Source organism: Actinia tenebrosa, unplaced genomic scaffold (genome assembly GCF_029948245.1).
Source record: "Actinia tenebrosa isolate PJP-AT-01 unplaced genomic scaffold, QUT_ActTen_1.0 PGA_scaffold5__44_contigs__length_20552954, whole genome shotgun sequence".
Lineage (NCBI taxonomy): Eukaryota > Metazoa > Cnidaria > Anthozoa > Actiniaria > Actiniidae > Actinia > Actinia tenebrosa.
In genome coordinates, this window is record NW_028292582.1 from 2,236,341 (window position 1) to 2,242,358 (window position 6,018).

Genomic DNA, 6,018 nt, shown 5'->3' on the forward strand with positions numbered 1-6,018 from the left:
TTTATAAGTAGTTTTTCTTCCATAATACCAAGAATCCATGCGGCCAACTCCTTTCAAAAACTAAAAAATAAAACGAAAAAAAAAAAAACAAAAAAAAAAAAAAAAACAGAAAAAGAAAAAAAAACAGAAAAGAAAAAAAGAAAAAAGAAAAAAGAAAAAGAAAAAAAAAAAGAAAACGAAAAACAAAAACAAAAACAAAAAGAAAAAAAAAACGAAAAACGAAAACGAAAAACAAAAACGAAAAAACGAAAAAACAAAAACGAAAACGAAAACGAAAAATAAAAAAAAAAGAAAAAAAAAAAAACAGAAAAATAAAACAAAAAACAAAAAAAAAAAAAAAAAAAAAAAAAAAAAAAAAAAAAAAAGAAAAAAGAAAAAAGAAAAAAAAAAAAGAAAAAAAAAAAAAAAAAAAAAAAATAAAAAAAAAAAAAAAAAAAAAAAAAAAATAAAAAAAAAAAAAAAAAAGAAAAAAAAAGAAAAAAAAAGAAAAAAAAAAAAAAAAAAAAAAAAAAAAAAAACAAAAACAAAAAAAAACGAAAAACGAAAACGAAACGAAAAACGAAACACGGAAACACGAAAATCGAAAAACGAAAAAACGGAAAACGTAAAAACGAAAAACGAAAAACGAAAACGAAATAAAGAAAAACGAAAACGAAAAACGAAGAAAAAAACGAAAACGAAAAAAACGAAAAACGAAAACGAACAAACGAAAAACGAGAATAACGAAAACACGAAAAAACGACAAATACGACAAACGAAAAAAGAAAAAAAGAAAGGAAAAAAAAGAAAAAAAGAAAAAGGAAAAAAGAAAAACGAAAAAGAAAACGAAAAAAGAAAAGATAAAAAAAAACGAAAAAAGAAAAAAGAAAAAACGAAATAACGAGTCAAAAGAAAAAGCAAAAAAGAAAAAAGAAAAAGAAAAAAAGAAAAAAGAACAAAGAAAAATAAGAAAAAGAAAAACGAAAAAAAAAGAGAAAAAAGATAAAAAAGAAAAAAGAAAAAAGAAAAAAGAAAAAAGAAAAAAAAAAAAAAAAGAAAAAAAAAAAAAAAAAAAAAAAAAAAAAGAAAAAAGAAAAAAAAAAAAAAAAGAAAAAAAAAAAAAAAAAAAAAAAAAAAAAAAAAAAAAAAAACGAAAAAAAGAAAAACGAAAAAGAAAAACTAAAAAATAAAACTAAAAATAAAAATAAAAAATAAAAAGAAAAAATAAAAAATAAAAAATAAAAAATAAAAATAAAAATAAAAGAAAAATAAAAATAAAAAATAAAAAATAAAAAATAAAAAATAAAAAATAAAAAATAAAAAATAAAAAATAAAAAATAAAAAATAAAAAATAAAAAATAAAAAATAAAAAATAAAAAATAAAAAATAAAAAATAAAAAATAAAAAATAAAAAATAAAAAATAAAAAATAAAAATAAAAATAGAGAAACTTAAGCATATTCTCTACTTTCACATCCCCATAATACTTTGTGTCTTTGGGGGGTAACCAGAGGGTAAAAACCCACTTATTTTGCTGAAGGCTGGTCAGACAATGTTGAAAATACCTTGTTTGGTATCCAAAAATAAAATGAAGAAGTAAAAAACAGAAAAAAATAGAAGCTTGAAGACGTTTAAGGTAAATTTTAAACATTTTTTCTTAAGTCAATACATTTTCTGTAAGACCAAAACTCTTGATGATCTGTACACGCAAAAATAACTTGCAATAAACTGATAATCAGTATTGTACAGATAAAAGCAGGTATAGTATAGATTTAATTAAGAAACCTTTCAATTTGGGACAGTTTTTAAGATTGGTTTCCCAAAGACGCAAGGCATTATGTCAATGTGGTCGCAGGATTGGAGCAGGGCCATACAGATTCATACCGCCCTGCTCGCGCCATTTTGCCGAAGGTTTTTCTAAGAGCGCGCGCCCGGGCAGATACAGGTCATATGATAATTCTGTTTATCATATGACCTGTATCTGCCCGGGCGCGCGCTCTTAGAAAAACCTTCGGCAAAATGGCATGAGCACGGCCGTACGGCTTTGAGCGAGCAGGGCCGAACGCATCCGTACGGCCCTGCTCGAATCCGTTCGCTTTCTTTTTTTTAATCATTTTTCTTTTCGTGAAGGTCATATGATAAAATGCTTATTGACTGAGTTAGATCGCGCCGTACGAGAAAAATATTTGGCTCTCGGTCATTTGTACGGACCTCGCTGCGCTCGGTCAAATATTTTCCCGTACGGCCCTCCTACTCACTCAATAAGTACATATTATTTACCACTGCCTAATCTGATAAATAAAATGAAAAAATTATAAATAAAATGACAGATTAAATTAATGGTAGCGAGTAAATTATGAATGGACAAAAATATGAACAAATGAATGAGTGAGGGAATAAATGCATTTTTTTTTTTTTTCATTTGTACACCATATTCCCTGATGATGGATCTAAGATCCGAAGACGGGATAATTATAAATATATATAGATGAAACATTAACTGACTAGATTTTATTTATTATTTTCCGACAGCTGAATTACCGTAAATCCTCTATTTAGCCCCCCCCTCTCAAATAAGCGCCCCTCTCTAATAAGCCCCCCCCCCCCTTTTTAAAGGAAGAAATTTGTTAAGCTCCCCTCTCTTTTTAGCCCCCCCCCTCCCACGTCACAACTAAAGAATCATGTGTACTCATTAAAGGTGATTTATTAAAGTCTTGGTTGTTCAGAACACTTCTTTTAAGCTTGCTTTGTTAATGTTACCGTGTTTTAGTTTTGCTATTCGTAAATTATTTGTTAATCGTAAATTATACTTGAGAGACTAACACAGGTGAATCAAATAATAAAAATGCCATGTACATCGCTAGCGATTATGCGAGACGGTCAAGAGTAATCCTTCCGTTTAATCCTGAGTCACAATCACATTACATTTTGACAGCGTACAACTTACTGCGTTTCGACTAAATTAATAAGCCCCCCCCTCTATAAAGCCCTCTCTCTCCAATAAGCCCTCCCTCAAAAGTGGCTGAAATAAATAAGCCCCCCGGGGGGCTAAATAGAGGATTTACGGTAAGTAATCCTTTTTAATTTATAGGAGTGTATTTCACGTCTATGGACCCATCCTACGACCCTGAGTCCATCTTGCGCAATAACTTTGGTAATGCTGCACGGATGGTTTCTAGCCCCAAATTCCAAGAGATAAAGTTATGAAGGTGGTTGATGTACAGCGGCCAAACCTTGACGTATACTTACACGCCGGTGACGTGGATCTTAAACTATACCGGTATCGAATCTACCAGAACCCGACAATGATACAACAAGTCAATCCATGTCCCATTCAGTGTGGGCCTCCAAATCTCAGCCAGCCAGTTTGCCATCCCCTATCCTGTACCTCTTTGTTCCACAACTGAAATGACAATTGCAGGGGTCTTAAAACAGAGAAAATCTAAAACTTTTATAAAATAATGAGAACATTACTGTAATTCCGCATAGAAGTCACTCAGTACTAGTTAATGGCTAATGCGCTTTCATTTTATAACTTAACATACCAAAGCAAGGTTGTTGTAAGTGTTATTATTCTACTGACGATTTATATTAAAGGTCATTCTATTGTTCCAAACCGTATGCTTTTATCGATAAAATCGGTTAGAGTTCCAAAATAACTATCAGAGCATGCTCTTCAGTGTTATATACATATCACCATGAATGGGAGCGTTCATAATTCATGGGATGGGGGGACTATGAGTTTTTACCAATTGGAAAAATATTTCTGGGATCCGCCTTAATGACTCAAACATGTCAAGGAAAATGGCTGGACGCTTCCAAATTCTCATAGTCCCCCCCCCCCCCCCCCCCCCCCTTCCCCCCTAATTTTTTAGCACTCCCTAAACTCCCTAAACTCACATGATTGATGTACGGACGGATGCATGAGGTCGACTGAGATTACTCTCGGCTAAATTTTGATCATGCTCTAATCTATAGCTATGGCCAGCAGGAAGTTTTATCTTTGGACCAACAAATATGAAGCAGGTCTATTAGAAAGCTATGACGATTTCCTGAAGCTTGATCGGCCTGGCAAACACTGCTTGAAAAAGTTTCAATGACGAAGACGAAGCTAAAGAAGCTTTAGAGAAGCAATTGCAAGAACTGGCTGCGAAGAACCAGGAAAATAGAAGTTCGCAAATAATACAAGAAGAGCATGATAATGTTCAAGAATCGCAAAAACCCCGTAGACGATTTGACGATGACAGAAATTGCAGGGGAGAAGGAAGAAATTGTCAACGGCCATGATGACCGTTATGAAAAGCTCGAAGCAGAGATGAATGCTCAAAAGGAGATCAATGGGAAGTTCGAAAAAGAAATAACAAAAAACACCATAGAGGTGAGTGAACTTTCCTTAGAGCTAAAAGATTTAGAGCAAAAAGCAAAGTCTTGGATTGGAGAAATTAAGATATTTTTGAATAATCTCGTAGAAGATTTTAAAACCGAATACGACAAACAAAATCAAATCCCTAGAGAACCAATTAAGCGACTTCAACAAAAGAATGACCAAGTACGCCAAAAAACTGAATAAGAAGTTAGAAGAGGCCGACAGATCCTTATTGGAACTATCAGAGAAATTAAACTCGACTAGAGAACAAAGCACAGTGCAACAAAGCACTAGAGTTCTTCTTCATGATTCACAGCCTGAGGTATCGTCACCCTGGGACATCACGAAACCTATAGATTTAATCCAGAAGCCAACCTTTGAAAAGAATGATGAATTTATAAAGAACTTTCTGCAGGTCATAGCACAGTTGGTGCAGGGTCAGGTTTAGTAATTTATTTACTTATTGATATATATATATATATACTTTTTTTTTCTATAAAATTTAAAACGTAGAATTTTTGCTTAAATTTGTTTCAAATGCCGGGGGCCTTAAGATTAGGACTCTGGAATTTGCATGGGCATTACAGCAAAAATCTTGGAAACAAATTGAAGCTAAAAGAAGTCAACAATATAATTAATACTCATGATATTTTTGGCATTGTAGAAACACACGCCAGCCTTGATTCTGACTTGAAATTAGAAGGCTATAAATACTATACAAAATGTCGTGACAAAACAGGAAACCGCCATGCTGGAGGAATAGCACTATATATAAACAATAGAATCAGCAAGGGCGTTTCCTATATACCGGCGTCTAATCAAAATGTTATTTGGTGTAGAATAAGTAAAGAATTTTTCCATCTAACAAATGACATATACGTAGTCACAATTTACCTAAGCCCAAATAATTATGCTAAAGAGAATAATGAAGATATATTGCAGGATATAGAACTAGATATAATTAATTTTTCAACTAAAGGTGAAGTCATTCTACAAGGCGACTTTAATGCACGAACTGGGGAAATCCAGGAATACATAAATGATGATGACATTAAGTACCTTAATTTACCTGATGATTATCTCATCGACAATCAAATGAAAAGGTACTCTAAAGACAAAGAGAACGTCGATAAAAGAGGTAAATGCCTAATAGATATTTGCACGGCTTGTAATTTACGAATCTTTAATGGTAGGGTTGTTGGTGACTTGATGGGAAAAAGACTTGTTTTCGATACAACGGAACATCGTCTATTCGACTATGTAATCGGGAGTACAATCTACCTTGAAAAAGCCTCGTTTTTGAAGGTTAGTCCCTAATAGCCAGATCTCGATAATCCGATCATTGTCATATCTCTTATGGAGTAGATCCAACTTCCCATTCCACCCAAAAACAGTTGAAACAAAGAAAGCAGAGATAATACGGGGCATTCTTGACAATTTCTAGCTATAAAGTGGCATATCTGGAAATATCTGTTAAATTACACAAAAAAACACATTTTAAGTACTAATACAAGAAATACAGCAACGCTACGCGAATCAATCACGAAACGCGGAATAATGTATACTCACTGGTTAAGTTATTTACTGAAAACCCTACAGGCATAGAACAGAAGCATGTCTTTTTTCCCTAACTAAACAAATAAAGTCATTTAAAAGAAAATACAGATCACAGTG